Source organism: Eptatretus burgeri, chromosome 5, assembly GCF_056783735.1.
Source record: "Eptatretus burgeri isolate ZD-2024b chromosome 5, Ebu_testis_v1, whole genome shotgun sequence".
In the NCBI taxonomy this organism is placed as follows: Eukaryota; Metazoa; Chordata; class Myxini; order Myxiniformes; family Myxinidae; genus Eptatretus; species Eptatretus burgeri.
Genome location: NC_140965.1, coordinates 102,621,991 through 102,640,273, shown reverse-complemented (window position 1 = coordinate 102,640,273; position 18,283 = coordinate 102,621,991). Strand labels below are relative to the sequence as shown.

The window sequence follows — 18,283 nt, the reverse complement described above, 5'->3', positions numbered from 1 at the left end:
TGATTCTGTGGACCTTTAAGTATGTCTTTATAAACTCATTTGAGGCAAACCACAAGGACTTGAGTGGCTTTACTTTTTGGTCTTTTTCATTGCTTTAATTATGCTTGCAGAGATTGATTCGTTACAAATTAGAGAAAAGAACAAAGTAATAAGTACAATGGCAACTCAAATTCGACCTCCAATCCTGTTTTTAACTACAGCTGATTTTAATCAAACTTGGTGGCATAATGGTTAGAGCGTCTGCTCTAATTCTGTGAGGTCCGCGGTTTGAAACTGACCCTGGCCGGGTCATACCAAAGACTATTCAAAATGGTACATGCTGCTTCCTTGCTTGATGCTCAGCATTTCAAAAGGATAGATGATGGATAAACAACCATATGTTGGGATCCATCGTGCAGGGTTTAATGGGCCTAAAGGCCTCCTCTTGCATTGAAGTTCCTTCATTCGAAGGGAACATACATTTTTTAATTTGTTGTGAATGATGCACACAACATTTCCAACACTGTTGTTCACGTCTGAATTGATATTATGAATATAATCTCTTTGGTCAGTCAAAATGAGATCCTTAACTCGGTTGATGTTTGCATTTCAGCATTCAATTCATGTGTACACTCTCACGTCAACTTTAAATGATGTGCACCAGTCAATTGCAGACGTCTGTGATGGGAAATCATGAACATGCACTGAGCAGCCAAATTTTTGTATATTTCAATGGACATGATCTTTTCATTGACCAGAAATTTCATTCGCTGCCATTTTAATCCTCACCTTATGCATTGAAGCTGAAAACATATCTTCTTCTTTCGTGTGGCATGTCTCTGAGTTTTTTGTCTACGATGTGAAGTTAGCTGTCTTAGCCAGCATGATCGGACCCTTGTGGTCAGGTGCTGCAGTTCTTGCCATCCTCCCTCTAGGCGATGTATGGGGGCAGTCTTGCACAAGATGATCTGCAGTCTGGGAGAGGCCACACTCGCAGTTGGATGCATCAGAAAGGTTCCAGAAGATCATGTTGTGATGGGATCTGCCAACACTTGGTCATTGCCGGTTAAGGCTACACCACTCCTTTCAAAGTAGATCACAACCAGGGGTGCTTGGTGGAACAGGGCAAGTGTTGTAGATGGCTGCTGGGTTGGTAGGTACGCCATTGCTTCATCTGCCACGTGCATTTCCTCAGACCATCGTCTGATGTGATATCGGTTTGAGCTTCCCTCGTAAAGGCTTGCTCTTCAATATTTGTGGGGGGGGGGGGGTTCCAAGTGGTGGTCTGGGTCCTGAGATGCATTGAAGACTGCTTGTCTAGTGATGGCTGCTCGTCTAATGTGATGAGGATGGATGCCCCAAGGACTGGGAGGTGATGGGTGGGAGTATGGCGAAGGAATCCACTGATGATCTGGAAGAGTTGAGGTCCACATCTACCTTTTTAATGTGGTGGCTCCTTCCCCATGCAGACATACAGTATTCTGACCTTAGGGGCAAATGTTGAGGTGTTTCAGGTAATTAAATCAGCTAGTCTGTGGATAAGGTTAACTCGGGCAGCTGTTTTCCCTGCTACCTTCTCTTCATGCTTCCTGGAGGTCAGGGACTGGTCCATTTTCTCACCAAGGTAGGTAGAAGCATGCATGAAGGGAAAACGGATGTTATTTAGCTGGACTTCTAGTCTATTGTCCACGTTACTCTTCTGGAGAGGGAAAACAGAGCAGACTAACTTCTGGATATTGAGACGTAGGCACTATTTATGGTAGTAGTTGTCCATAGAAGCAACATCTCGACTGAGAGTGGCCTCAATTTCCTCATTAGATTTGCTCTGATGCAGGATCACAAGGTCATTGGTGTATGCAAGTTTTGTACTTGTTGTCTCAGGGAGGTCTGATGTATACACATTGAACAGCAAGGGCACTAAGATGAAGCCTTGTGGAACTCCATTCTTAAAGCTGTGGGTTCTGCTAATTTGTCCATCAAGGTTGACTCAAAAGCAGCAGCAATAGATCAAAACTTGGATAAAGTGGAGGAGGTGATGGTCCTGTCATATCTCCTGCACCTTTAGCTGCAGGCCACAGTGCCAGACTGTCACATATGCTGAAGGCAAGTTAAAGAAGACAGGCCCACATTTTTGGTTTGATTCAAAGGCAATCTGAATAATGTCAATTGCAGCTAGAATATGATCTTCGGTGCTACGATTCTTCCTGAAGCCTGCTTTTTGTGGTGTGAGTACTACCTCAACAAGTGGTTCTATCCTGTCAAGGATGAGCCTCTCAAGGACCTTGAATTGGACAGGTAGCAGTGATATCTGCCTGTAACTCCTTGGGATGTCTCTGGGCTTGTTCGGGTTTTTGAGTGGCCACAACATTGACCCTCTTCCAGAGCGTTGTAATCCTGAGTGGGTAAAGGCAGTATGGAGCACTTAAGCTAGAGGAGCAAACGAGTGCTAGCATTCTTCAACTGCTCTGCATGAATGTTATCAGGTCCAGGTCCTTTCCCACATTTCAGCCTTTCCAGGGCAAACTTGAATTCCTCTGTACTGAAGTCCACAACCAATCCATTGTCAGTAGATGGTGCTGTCCAGAAGTGCTTCAGTTTGGCATTTACTTTGCTGGGAAATGCTCTGCCTGAGTTGGGGTAGTGGCCATTGCTGAGGAGGGTTCTTGCTATAGAGTTGGGTGATACTAGGTACACTGACTGCCTTGCTGATCTGCCAATAAGACGGTTTACCATTCTCTTGGCTCTCTGGATGGAGTGAGTGAAGTCAATAGTTGATACTGCTTCCTGACATCAGGATCTCCAGGCCTCATCTCATCTAGACTTAAGTTGAACAGCGGCAGTGCTTGCTTCTTCATTGTTAGTAGCAGTTTTGACTGTGTTGTGCAAGCGCTCACGTTTGGGATCCCATCCAGGAATGTATAATTACTGATGGCTGCAAAGGGATACACCTCTAGGAAATTGCCATGATAGATTGGCAAAATGCAGCACAGCTGGCATCAACATCCTCAGAGTCAGGAGCAGGGAGGGAGTGTACGGCTTTTGTTATTAGATTGTAATTCATCTCCCTACCACCTTTTCTGAGGTTCCAGTGCTTAGCAGGTAAGGTAGGAGTGGGAGCAACTCTGGGAGCATACTTTATGAGAACCAGGCAGTGGTGAGAGTTTAGGAAGCGTTCTAACACAGTCCTTTAAGAGATGGGTGAGTAGGTACCCATCCACCAGGCAAGATCTGGGTTGGTGTGGGTACCCCAGTAGCTTGAGTATAAATTTGAAGATTCTTGTCCATCAAAAAGCAACTGGAGATCAGATTGGGAGGCCCAATCACACAAGATTTCACTAAGTTGATGAGTAGTTATCACCCCATTCAGTATGTGGGCAGTTAAAATCGCCAACAATGAGTATTGGAGAGGGAACTTGGGGCAAATCCTTGCTGTGGAGAGGGAGTGAAGGTGGTTATACATGTTGGAAACATGAAGGTCCTGAACACAGATTGTGTGCAACTGGAGTTCAGCATCCGGCTGTGAAGTAGACACAACTTTGAGGTCAGTGATGGTAGACCGTACATAGGTTGTGAGACCATAACATCTACTTGGGGTGAAAGCATCCAGTTGATAGCCTGAGAGAGTAGCTCTACTTTCATCACATGTGTGCACTTCTTGGAGGAGGACAATGAGCACATTAAGAGATGAGGTTATTTTTAAGCAGAACTTTCTTTTTATCTGGAGTCAATCCCTCTATGTTCAGTTGGAAAATACCAGGAGCACAGCATTCATGGTATCATAGTCTGAGAAGACGTATGAATATCTCACAATCACAAAGAGTATCACGTAATGTAACAACATAGATCTCCACTCAAAGAATGTCAGGATGACTACTCATCGGTTGACTAAAAGTCTTGCAGGGTGAACCACCAGGAGGTTGGTTGCCATGTCAACCCAAACCATCTGTTACACCAATACTGTAAAGATAAATTCACTCAAAAATGATTAAATATTCTTACTAATCTACAGAAAATATTTTTTTCTAAGTAAAGCCTCGGTGAAATTTGCACCACTTTCATTAACAGGGATCGGACATCCCTTGATGATGCGTTCTCTCTCAGTTGTGAGTCAGAATGAAGAACTTGATCTCAAACGTCCCTGCACATATCGAGATTGATATTCTCGGTGGAGTTGCTTCTGACTTCACATCTCCGTTCTACCAACTTTCCATCTTAATGACCTGCTTTCAACACCATCCATCATCCTCTCATTCATGCACCCTCTCCACCTTCCACACCTCCTCTTACTTTCTATTGTTCTTTCTCAGATTGCCAGCAGATGCAATATATTCCAAAACCATGACTGTTAGATCAGCTAATTAGAAGTATCCTCAGAGTAGATTTTAATGTGAGTATGAAAGAATGTTAAACTTCAACAAGGCAGATTTGTAGTGGGTGGATAAGACAGGAACTTTAAAAAAGTTGCAGATGTAAAAACATATCATATGGTAATTGCAATGCTGGTGGTCGTGGTGACTTGTCATGCTCTTTGCTTTCTGTTCTCAAAGTGTTGTGCTTTGTAAGGATATCATAAGGTAGTTGCAGTGTTAGTCTATTCCAGTAAAAAAAAAAGTTAGGATTTGAAAGAGGTCAGCCTGAATTCGCGAGGAAATCGGAAAGAGTGGGACAAGTGCATAGCATTTCAACTAAAGAAAGAGTCTGGATTGTAAGCGGATGGAGGTAGGGAAAACAAATGTAAGTTGAAAAATATACGCCCCAGAAGGAAAAATGTAGTTTCAAAGGAATACTGTACATATGCCAAGGGATATTAGGCAGATCAAAAAGATTTCTTTAAATATTTGTGTTATTTATGAGAGATAGTGTTAAACTGAACATCGAATCGATCTGGGATAGCACAGGGAGATAGATCACAATGTGAGGACAGTGAAACGGCAGAATTTCAAACGAGTACTGTATATTACATCACATTTACAGGAAAATGTGTGGGAATTGTACTGGAGAAAAGAAATGGCTTTACTGGAGAAAATACGAGCTGTTATCGGACAATATAATTAATATTGAAGAATTTGTGAATCCGTTAGGTAATGAGAAAGGGTGGAGAAATCTCCATGAATTGATAGCTTATATAGTGGTGATGGCGATAGAAAAGAGGTTAATTATATAGTTGTGATTGCGATGGAAAAGAGGTTAATATATCACAAGTAGAAATATTTAACAATCAATTGCGACAGGAGATGAAGCAGAAGTCAGGAAGATAGCAAATGTCAGATCAATATTTCATGAAGAATCGATGGAAACAGTTAGGAATATAGTGCTAGTTCGTTTAACTGAAATAGTCATGAAGATAAGAGGTAAATGATTTGGAATCTTAGATGCAGGGGAGTGGAGGAGGAAGGGTATTAATCTTGCTATTTATAATTAGAGTAGTCTTTTTTTGTGTGTTTTTGTTTCTGTTGATTTGTGTTTTTTGTGGGTTTGTATTTGTGTGGGTTTGTTTTGTTTGTGAGTTTGAATTTGTATGGGTTTGTTTGGAGGTTTGTGTTTGTGTGGGTTTGTTTGGGGGGTTGTGTTTGTGTGGGTTTGTTTTTGAGTTTGTGTGTGTTTGTGGGTTCGCTTCGGAACACATGGCGAAGGGGGGAATCCAAGTACCTACACCCTTTGTCTTTTGAGGTCCGAGCAGGAGTACCCACATTGCCCGGTGCTGTTCTAATCCTGTTGGCATTTTGAAGAAATATATATATTTTTTTTGGTGGGTGCCAAAAACACTTCCCTACACGCACTCGGGAATGGGGTCATGGATCATTTAATATTATCTTTCACATAGTTAAAGGTTTAGGCATGATAGAGCAATTAAATAAATAAATTAACGAACCTTTTTTTTTCTTCCTTCAAATTATTCAATTGCTTGGCCTAAAACACCCCCGCCCCCTGCCACTCACTGGTGGACCACTGAAAATTTTACAAAGATCCATTCAGCCATATCTGAGAAAAATGGTTACACACACACACACACACACACACACACACACACACACACACACACACACACACACACACACACACACACACACACACACACACACACACACAAACTGCTCTCTTACAGTAAAGATAGTGGATCCTTAGTCCCCCTGGCAAGCTTATCGACCAAAGACAGACACCAAGTTGTATATTTTAGTATTATGATGAGGATGACAACGACAATGCAACAAGACAACCCCTCAATTGTTAGCAACTCAGGTGCTGATCCATGTATGCTATGGAGCAGTTGCAGCCAAATATATTGTTACGTTTGTGGGGGTAGATGGAGGAATTCCATAGTAAAGAGAAGAATGTAGAGTAAAGCATGGTGCGTGGATGAGTAAGAGACATCTCAATGTAATTTAAGTTGGGAAAACTGTGAGCTTCAGTTTGTTATGTGTCACCACACGGGGGGGGGGGGGGGGTGGTGTTGTGTTAACTATGTAGTGTCTCGGTCTAGTTTCTCCCAGTATGTGATTGCCCCCTGTGACCTTTACCTACCTTTTTACATATACAAGGCTGGCCATAAAGATCCACATTTCACAACAACAACAACAACAACAACAACAATAACCAGCAGACTAAACCCCACCTTCCAGGAAACATAACCTGCAGGCCATGCCTCTGAGTCTGATGATTGGTCAGGGTGACAGAGAAGGTTCTAGAGAGAGAGGATGGTTGAAAAAGAACAGTTGGCCCTCTTGTCTTTTCTGGGCATGACGAGAGAGCTGCCCAATTCTCGCTGTAGTGCTGGTGTGAATTTGTTCGCATGCTGAAATAATGCGCTGGCCATTGTCGGTTTGGCTGGGCCGAGAAGAAATCCAAGACTGGGCTGGCAGTTGCTCCTGCTCATCCCTTATCTGCCAGTCTCGGCAATGGCCTTGTTGTATGACCAAGGAGAGAGGCGGCACCATTTGGTGTGTGTGAAGGACCAGAAACTGTACGGTGGTTTACGGGCTCCTGGCGTTGAAGTCCGTCCGCACGAATGATGTGGCATGCGTGGCCATGGAGAGCAACTTCGTGCCATTTTGGTGTATTTTCCCGTGCGGTTGCTACACGGTTCGACGACACCAGGCTCCTCAAGGTCATCTCTGGATGCAAAGCTGAGTGCCAGCATAAAGGGGGGATTTTCTTTTATTTTTATCTTTCCCCTTGTCTGTTTTTGTGACTGAGTGGAGACATCTCAAATTAGGATTTAGTTTACGTCACTTTACAATTCCTCATGCTTTGATTTATTTTCATTATCACCCTTGATTGATGTTTATTAAATCATTATTGTTGAATTTCCTTGTGTTTGTTTGTTTGTTGTGGGTTCGAGAATCAACCCATGTGATTCCATTCTCGTAAAGCACCTTCCCTGCCTCTATCCTGTGTGCACCCTAAACGCCAAGAATTTCAGCTGTTCGCCTCCGAGTTAAAACCGTCCGGCTATCCGTCCAGGCTGGTGTTCATCGGCCTGAACACGACAATACTTCATTATGTTCGGGCCGTACAGCATTCAGGTAAACAATGTTCCCCAAATGCATAACATCTAGTAATATTCCACTCTCGAAGAAATTAATCGCTCATTCAAACTTTTCATAAAATGTATTACATCATATGCAAAGAAAACTACTTTGTAATCCTTGGTGAGTACTGCATGCACAATTAACCCCCTTTCTTTCAGTAACACCTCCTTGATAAATTCCCAAATCCAGTGTCACCGTTCCTCTTTTTCTCCCATTTATTGAACTGCATTCAGGAGACAGTTCAATCACGCTCTTCCTTCCAGGGCTTCAAAAAGGCGGTGCAATGCCATCTCATGTCATCATATCCCGAACCACAATATTTTCTACCCCCATTAACCCTGCCTATCTGGACCCTCTTACTTGCAGGTGTTCTCTCTCTCCTCTCTCCTCTCTCCTCTCTCCTCTCTCCTCTCTCCTCTCTCCTCTCTCCTCTCTCCTCTCTCCTCTCTCCTCTCTCCTCTCTTTTCCTGTTCATTAATTCCCTCGCTTGTGTGGCCAATTGTTGCACACTTCCATGAGCCTCCATCTTGTATTATAAAAATACTCGGAAAAGTATCCATCCCAGTGACAGGAAAAGGAAGCAAAAATATCCATTCCCAGTGAATTAAAAAAAATCATTCCAGTCAGGATACTTACTGTTTTTACTGACATCATATGACACAAACAACAGGCATGAAGAACTAATGTAACGTTAAATAATGTGGTGTGTAAGGCACTGCGTCAACGCAGTGCTTGAATGCAATTTTATTTTATTTTATTTAGATGACCTTGAAAGTCTTTATTTTATTTCAATTCAACACTTTAACACTGCAGGGGGTAACGTGTTCTATGAACTCTCGAGTTCTAGCCAAAGCTCTGAGCTACTTATAAGTGGTGCAACATCAGGTGATGGAGGTTCAATTTGTCTAAAAAGATGGAAAAATATCCTGGTTATGAAATAAAATTTGCCATCAATATTATTCATGCCTGTTCTCCCATCATTTCAAAAGTGAATGCTGAGCTCTTCAAATGCAGCGCGGGAAACGACTGCCACAAACGGGAGACAGACAAATGCACAGATAGATACCATGGTTTGCAATATATAATGGATTATGATTATATAAAATAAAAATAATCATTGCATTTCACACAGATTCAAACTAAATGCTTCAGAATATGGTACCATAGTCATGATTTTAAACAACTGGAGAGTTTATCGAAGATCTTACCCCACACAGTCTTGAGAAAACAAGGACAAATGTGTCCACAAGCAGTGTCCTAAAGGTTTTGTTGGCTAAAAAAAAAATATATATATATATATTTTTTTTTTTATAAAAATAAAAAAAACAACAACAATAACAACTTCCGATATTTCGTCACGTACCTTGATTAAGCCAATAGTGAAACGCGTCATAATGTATTTTTTTTTTTTTGTATACCTTGGTCGAGGCTCGTCTGAGAGCTAACACACAACTCACAGCAAGGAGGCATGAGACAAGAGGGGCGGGAGTGGAAGGGACAAAACAGTGGGGAACAGACACATTAGGTGAACTGTGGAAGGGAGAGGGATGGGGATGGGACGGGGAACATGGCGAAGAGAAGATGGACATTTCAGGGACTTTCAGGAAGGAAAGCAGGAGAAATGAAGGAAGTGGGCTTGGGTGGATTATCGGGGGTAGAAAAGATCGAGGATTTGGATGGGGGAAGATAAGAGGTGGTGGTGAACAGCTGTTTTGAAAGCCTGGAGGGAAGAATGGGAAAGAATAGAATGAGGAAGTTTATTCCAAAGGCGGGAAAAAAGAGGAATGAAAGAGTGAAGATGAGCAGTGATTCGTGATTTTGGTAGTTTTACCAGAAGGGGGTTGTTGGCGGACCTTGAGCGCCCTGTGGAAATGTAGTGGGGACAAATCGCAGAGAGAGCAGGGGGGGGCAAGGCTGGAGAGGAGTCGGTAGAAGACAGAAAGACCACCGACCAACCTGCGGTGTTTGAGTGAGAGGCCCAAAGACTCAGCTTCATTGCGGGAGATGCCGATGATCTTAAATGCCCTGGTTTCGACAGCGTGAAGCCAAGAAAGGTGGGAGGCAGGAGCACCAGCCCAGAGGGGAGAGCAGTACTCCATCAGGCTACGGACAAAAGCTTTGTAAGTGGTCAGGAGCATTATTTATTTGCGAAATAAATAATGTATTTACGAAATTACAATACGATAAATGGAATAATCTTTAAATAGTAATTTGAACTTTTCGAAACTTTAAAGCAAATGTCTGAATATATTTAAAAGTTCATGATAGACGCTCTCAAAAGGCACGGTCTATGTGAGGATGTGTACATGTGCTCAGTATTTAAGGAGATCCGGATCTTGTATATACAAGAGCCGAGTCTGAGAGATTAAGGTTTTGTATTCACAAGAAGAAGAAGAAGAACAACAACAACAACGCCGAGCTTCCTTTGAGCAGCGTTCGCTAAGCGAGACGCCGCTAAAAAGGGACATGGACGAGGACTGTGAGCAGCAAATTTGATTGTTTAGATGACGTAAAATGCCGAAATATCGTTTTTTTTTCCAAGTACTGCTAAAACAAAAGGTTTTGAAAGTGCCAAAAATGTGATTTGTGTTCTCGTTTTCAAGTATATAATTCAGTTAAAATAAAATTAAGACTTTAAAGGTTAGAGAAAAAACAATTCCAGAAGTTTATCACCATTGACTTAGTGTCTATCTCTTACACCACTCTCTCTAAAATGTTGCATTCGTTCTTCATGCCTGTTGTTTGTGTCCTTTATGACGTCCTTAAAAACAGTAAGTTTCCTACTTGAAATAATTATCTATTTTGTTTGACTGCCAGACAGGCAGACAGAGTAAAAACAATTATCACACTCCTCTCTGCACACGTGTGATCGGGACAAATTCAGAGCCGAAGTACAACTAAACGGCAGATTCATTTTCCGATTCATGTTCTAATTCGTGTTCAAAATATAGCATTCAGTTTACATTAAATTGTTTCTCGATCATAAACTAACGTTTTATAGATGGACAGATAGATAGATTGAACTAATTGCTGAACCCCAACATTGGCTTTGCATGCATGGGGTAATTATATTTTAGCTATTAAAGTGAATAAGGAATCATATGAACTGACATTTTGCACAAGCAGCATTTTATCAGTTAAACTTTCATAAATTGCTGATTCTTTTCCTGCGATAATTATGCCTTATGTAATATTATTTTATGCGTGTTAAAACAGAGGAAGGTCAATCACCAGTCATGATTGTTACCCTCAAATTTTGTCACTTCAAGACCTTAAAAAGTTGTTACCTTGAAAAAATAAAAAATGATGTGGAAATTAGTTATAACGATTTTATGTGCCTTGTTTCATAAAACGTCTCATCTCATAACTGCGATGAAATTATAGTTGTAATATAATGTTTTCATCATAGCACATTTGGAAGGTCAACCTGGAGTAAAAATCGTGTTTCACAATCTCTTGATCACTGTTACCTGCCTTTTGTGGCCAATTTTTCTGTGCACGGAAGATTTTATGAGAAAATAATTATTTTACCTCCACTTGCTTAATACACCAAGTGGATAGTTGCAAGTCATGAGCAACACACACACACACACACACACACACACACACACACACACACACACACACACACACACACACACACACACACACACACACACACACACACACACACACACACACACACACACACTCGTACCAAATGTCAACAATTACATAGTAACTTAACAATTAAAACCTTTTAACTGGAAGATAACCTTCACCTTATTTCACTACTATTGTGTTAGCTGATGAAACTACTGATCATGTGTGTGAAAACGAAACATTTTCAGTGGTTACGTGGAGGCATAGTAGATCAAGTGGTAAATTTCAGTTGTAAACCAAGTGGACATGCAAGGTACACATGTCTTCACTGGTCATCTCAGGTAGCATATGTATGGTTATACAATGAAATGTTTCATAAGGATTTTTTTATCATTGTATGTGTGGGTGTGGAGAGCGACTTCGTGCCATTTTGGTGTGTTTTCCCGTGCGGTGGCTACACGGTTCGACGACACCAGGCTCCTCAAGGTCATCTCTGGATGGATGGAGGACATCACAGACCAAAAAGAACAGAAGGAACAGGGAATGTGGGAACTGCCAACAGTGTGGGAGGGAGAGTTGAAGTGAAAGGCAGGTGGGAAGAATAAGGACAAGGGGAGGACGCAGGGGGTGAACAATATGGATACAGCTGCAAACTGAATCACAGAAGTGGACGAAAACTGGAAACCTGGAAAGTAGTGGGCTTGGGAAGGGTTAATGTGGGTAGAAAAGATCATGGTTGTGAATGAGTATGATCTGAGATGGTATTGAACAACTGTCTTGAATCTTTAAGTCTTGGAGGGAAGAATAGGATTGAATAGACTGAGGAAGTCTGTTCAACAGGTGAGGAAAAGAGGAAGTAATGAGTGGAGGTGAGCAGTAAGTCTGGATTTTGGGGAGTTTCTCCAGAAGAGGGTTACTGGCAAATCTTGTGTACCCTGAAACCTGGTGGTTGGGGGGAGGGGAGGGGAGGCAGAGAATGGAAAGGGCAAAGGGTGCAAGACCAGAAGAGAAGTGGTAGAAGACAGAGAGACCACAAACCAATCTGCAAGACCCAGAGATACAGCTTCCTCATGGGAGATTCCAATGATTTTGAAGGCCTTAGTTTGTATTGTACAAAACTGAGCAAGGTGTGAGGCAGGGACTCCAAGAGTGGAGAGCAGTACTCCATAAAGCTCTGGATGATGGCCTTGCAAGTAGATAATAGTTCAGATGTGCCAAGGAAAGACCGTTATGGAGGATGCCCAATCTGCGGCTGACTTTGGAGGCCATCTTAGAAATGTACACACAAAAATTACTTTGGTTCCAAATTTGTTTCCACATTGCACAACTTGCAGGTTACTTTTATAAGGCATAAATAATTCTAGTTAATTCATAGCAAAGATTATGAAGCAGTTTCTCAGTCAGGAAACTTTTCTTTAAGAGTATATCACAAATCGTATTCCGTGCTCCCAAAGTTGCACGAATCAGAGTTTTGTGACGTTATGTAACAGGGATTTTGAGTGCACTAATCTTTACCTCTGCCACCGAAGGTGAAGGAGATTATGTTTTCACCCCTCTCTGTCTATTTGATTGTTACTTGCAAAATGAAAGATTTTTCAAGTATATTGGTCAGTTGATTTTGATATTCTGTCTGTCTGTTTGTCTGTCTGTCTGTTTATCGCCGAAAGATCACAATTTTAAACCGATCTTCACGAAAGTTCACCATATGGTAGAGATTTTCAAAAGGACGAAGCTTATTGTGTTTGAGGTCAAAAGGTCAACATGGGCCGAATTTCTAAAATTGTCAGTTTTCATCCGATTAACTTGAAATTTGAAGAGGAGTTGCATATTTGGTCATTGAATTCAACCACAAATTATTTTTGAGGTCAAATTTGTTTCATGGATTTTGCACGTATCATGATCTGCACGACGACGTAGTCTTCTTATTCTGTCTGTCTGTTTATCGCCTGCAAGTCACAATTCTAAATGATCATCATGATACTTTACAAGTTGTAGAAGTAGTCTCAACTGAGAAGCCTATTGATTTTGAGGTCAAAGGTCATCTTGAGGTCAAATTTCTGAAATCGCAATTTTTCATCTGATTGACTTGAAATTTGAACAAGATTTTCATATTGCATCAATGATTTGGGAAATCAACTGTTTTTGAGGTCAAAAGGTCAACTCAAGGCCAAAATTAGAAAGTCAATTTTTATCTGAAAAATCGTCAACTTTCATCCGATTGATTTGAAAATTAAACAGCAATTGCAGAGTACAATACTGAATTGGAAACACAAATATTTTTGAGACAAAAGGTCAAAGGTCAACTCAAGGTCAACCTTCTAACATTCTTTTTTTTGTATACAATATCAAAGCTAGTATGAGAGCTTACACACAATCCACATCAAGGGGGGGGGGGCATGAGACAAGAGGGGTGGGAGAGGGAACAACAAAACAGTGGGTAACAGAGACATTAGGAGATCTGTGGAAGGGAGAGCGATGGGGCAGGGTACACAGGGGAAACAAGATGGACACTACAGTGACTTTCATGTCTTTACATACAGGGACTTTCAGGAAGGAAAGCAGAGAATTTGAAGAAAGTAGGTTTGGGGTGGATTAATGGGGGTAGAAAAGATTGTGGTTTTGGATGGGGGAAGATAAGAGGTGGTGCTGAACAGCTGTTTTGAAGACCTGGAGGGAAGAGCGGAATTGAAGAGAGTGTGGGAGTTTGTTCTAAAGGCAGGGAAAAAGAGGCATGAAAGAGTGAAGATGACCGGTGATTCTTGATTTTGGTGGTTCTACCAGAAAGAGGTTGCTCGCGGACCTTGAGCGCCCTGCAGAAATATGGGGGGGGGGAACATATCACAGACAGAGCAGGGGGGCGAGACCAGAGAGGAGACAGCAGAAGACAAAAAGACCACCAACCTGCCTGCAGTGACAGAGTGAGAGACCCAAAGACTCTGCGTCACCATGGGAGATACGAATGATCCTAAATGCCTTGGTTTCCAGAGCGTGAAGCTGAAAAAGGTGAGAGGCCAGAGTACCGGCCCAGAAGGGAGAGCAGTACCCAATCAGGCTGCGGACAAAAGCTTTGTATGTGGTCAGAAGCTTGGGTGGGCCAAGGAAGGACTTTGCACGATGGAGGATTCCCAGTCGGTGACTGGCTTTGTAGGACAGGTTGGTAATGCGGCTTTGCCAGGAAAGATTATGGAAGATGGTGAGACCCAGAAGTTTGAATGAACAGACTTCTTCTTGAGGATTGTTGAGCAAGTAGATTGGGGGGGTTTTCTAAATGGTTATTTCGGAGAGACATAGATAGAGTGTGAGATCTGTCAGCGACAGAGGGTGGACTCATCAGCACAGAGATAAAGAGGATTTTCCAGAGAGTCGGGGAGATCATTGATGAAAACCAGAAGAAGAACAGGGCCCAGAACGCTGTCTTGAGGAACTCCAGCCTGGACAGGAAGAGGGGATGAAAGAACTCCATGTAGGGCCACACGTTGGCTGCGACAGGAGAGGAAGTCTAAGTCATGAGTGGAGATGGCCTTGGATACCATAGGAAGAGAGTTTGGTGAACAGGGCAGGGTGCCAGACCGTGTTAAAAGCACACGATATGTCTGGGGATATGGCTCTGATGTTATGTCTGGCATTTAGTACCTCCATCCATTGTTGGAACAGCAGAAGCAGCATATCAAGTGTAGCGTGACCTGGTCTGAAACCAAATTGATGATCGGAAATCAAGCCATTGGCGAAGAGGAAGGATTTAATGTCTGAAGCGATGATGGATTCCAGAACCTTGCTGATGATTGGGAGAAGGCTGATTGATATGTTTTCGCACCTTTTTATGCAGGACGGTAATATTTGCTGATTTCCAAGCAGAAGGTAGATGACATTGAGAAAATGAGATGGTGAGAAGACCAGAGAGAGGGTGAAAAAGAGCACCAGAGCAGGTTTTTAGGACACGTGGGATGATGCCGTCTGGACAGTCTGGAGTCGAGGTTTGACAGCAAGTTTTTTTTTTATATACAATGTCGAGGCTCGTCCCCACTTTTTCAAGAGAAGGGGACACAGATTCCCGGAACAGCTGGGAGAGACTGGGTAAGGTAGGTACAGAAAGCAATAGGTTTGGGACACAAGGGTTAGGGTTAGGGTTGTTAGGATTAACATAAAACATAAAACATCTATGAATAAAGAATATATATATATATATATATATGTATATATATATATATATATATATATATATATATATATATATATATATATATATATATATATATATATATATTCTTTGAAAGAATTTCCAGGACAAGTTGACGGTAGCAATGGCAGACCAGTCTCGAAGTTTGATGGCTGCTTGAAGTCCCTGCCAGTCGGCCTGAGTGAAATGCCAGACTCGACGGTGCTGAGGTGGTTTTCTAGTTACAGCCAGATAAATGTCTACTTTGACAAGCACGCGGTCAGATGAAGCGATTTGAGCAGAGGAAGAACAGCAGATATTTTGAGGGAGATTGGTCAAAATCGGATCCAGAAGAGATGGAGTACCGTTGGTTGAGATCCGGGTCAGGAAGTTATCAAATTGTGTCAGTCCCAATGAGTCACAGAAGTCTTTTGCTGAAGTGCCATGACAGGTGAGAGAGGTACCCCACCCAGCCAACTGGGATTATGACAATTTAAGTCACCACACATGAGGAAGAGAGAGTTGGGATGAGAGGCTAGATGTTGATCGATGTTTTCAGAGAGCGCGATGTAAATGGAGTCATCACTGTTCGGTGGATGGTTCAACACACATATAAACATAAAGTGGGAGTGCAGAGGAAGCCGTAGCCAGAGGTATTCCTTGGGATGTGGGCGAGTGAGGGCAGTGAATGGTGAGTGAGGAATAGAGTGAAATTGAAATAATATGAATGTAGGTTTTATCATGCCAAGTTCATTATCCACGTACACATCTGCTCAGTTATCTCCAGGATTGGTGAGAAAGCATCATTGAGATCTCTACTATCATTACATATGGGAATGAGAATAATGTTGAATTATTTGAAGTGTCCAAATTGATAACCGCTGCAGTTTGACTTGCTTAGACGACAACACCTCCCTAAAAGTACACTATTACAGTGCACCTTGCAGTCTCTGGCGTGATAATAACATGATTACACTGTAAAAACTTTCAGCAAAACCGGAGTTTGTAGAACACCTTACCCCAAGCAGCGTTTTGAAAAAGGACATGGAAAGAGTCTTTTAAACTCTTTCTTTGTGTTTCCGAGCACAATCTGTGTTCATTTTGTTCGGGAGCCTTGCATGACAGGCGTGATCGTAACCACACAGCGCGATGCACCACCATATTTGTCAGAATCTCAAACAGTTATTCAGTCCTCGGGGCATGACGGAGTAGATTTTCTCATCGTTACTCTGCACTCAGAGCGTGAATATTTTCACAAGTCCTGCTAAACGGAACGTTTTTGAAAGTAATTAAAAGGCGATTTGTGTTTTACATTGTTCAAGCATATAATTCAGTTGAAATAAAATAAAGATTTTAAAGGATGTAAGTAGGGTGAATATACTGATTCTGGCTCACTTTTCCCTATGTAAATGAATGGGGGATTTTCAGCGATTCCTATTTTTTTTTCCCTAAAAATAAACCCCCGTTTTATCCCAAAGTATATTTATTTGTCTCCCCTTTTAACCTGGAGGTTGAACCTCATTGAATTGAACACCTGGGGGTTGAACAGCTCACTCATTGAACCTATAAAGATTTGTTCATTCTCAAATTCCTTCAATAGTTTAATTTTCTTTGCACAATAATCCCCATGTAAAATATTGAAAAACAAAACATTTGAATCTTTATATTTTTTAAGATACCCCTTTTGTGCCATTACGAAATGATAAACTTATCTTAATGCTCTTGTTTGACCACCTCCTGAGCCACATATCATTTTGAGATTATAGTAAATTGTTTTTTCATTGTTCAATTGATAACCATCAAAGTTTTCAGTCCATTCAAGGATATTCATTTTTTTCTTTACATCCTCTAACTTACTAGTTTTTAAATTGATTCGCTTATTTGTTTTATTTACCTTTGTTTTAGTTATTTTTTCAATAAGACTTATTTGATATTTTTCACATTCATTATGTTTTCCATTTATATACCAAGACTGAGATTTTCTCCACTCTTTAGTTTGATTAATACTTGGTTTAACCATTTATATATTGCGAAAAAACGCGGCGGTAGCCCTTAACAAACCCTAACCCATCTTCCCATCGTTAAAACACAATCTATTCTATTCACTCTATCATACAATATCCATATGGAACACAATCTATTCCATTATCTAAAATAAATCTCTTATCATCAAAGGCTCCTAATGCCTTTTTATTTACTTCTTCACTATATATGTTTTTTTATAACTTCTTATTGTATTCATTTTCCTATATTCTTCTTTCTTATTCATCAAACAATTATAATAATTTCTAAAAGTTATTGATTTCTTTATTACATATTTCTTTATTCCCTTTAACCTCTTATCAATCTGATCACCATACTTATAAGCATATGCCTTTGCTCTCAATCCAATAAACTCACTCATTACTTTTCCACCCAACTCATCCTTAAACTTACCAATAACCTTTTCATTCTTTTTGGAAAATAACTCACTCTTCTTGCTGAAATTACTTGTATCATATACTCAAATATTTTTCTTCATATCTTCATAGACATCATCAGTTTTTATATCTAGGATAAAACTATCAGTGTCCATATACAACAATGAAACATTTTCACCATACTCTTTCTTTAAGTCATTATACAAATAATCATACATCAATATCTTTGATAAATCAAGAACTGCTGTTCCAATATAAATTGGCTTATCCATTACAATACTTTCCTTTTTCATATGAATTGCAGAAAAGTTCTCTGAAAAAATCTCTTCTCTCTCAAAACTTGGTTTATTTATCAATCTCGAAGCTTCTTTCCAAGATGTTGCGAATCTAATGTTTTGCCTGTTTCTAACATTTTCCATAGTCTTTCCAAATACAGCATTATTCATTAATTTATAAAAGTCCCCTTCAAATTTTACTTTTGTATTTGCTCTCATATCTGTATTGAATTGAATATACTTTTTCACCCAAGGACTTTGTTTAAATTTTAAAACTCTATGAATTTTAGCTACTCTCAATCCTTCTCTCAAAAACTGTTTTAAGCTTCTCTGATGCAAAAC

General features: G+C 40.8%; 1 protein-coding gene across 5 annotated transcripts in view; it reads left to right on the top strand.

Moving 5' to 3' along the window:
- The window catches only part of ADGRD2 (adhesion G protein-coupled receptor D2), a 234,253-nt gene that overhangs the window by 57,008 nt on the left and 158,962 nt on the right, over positions 1-18,283 (top strand). The window lies entirely within an intron of this gene.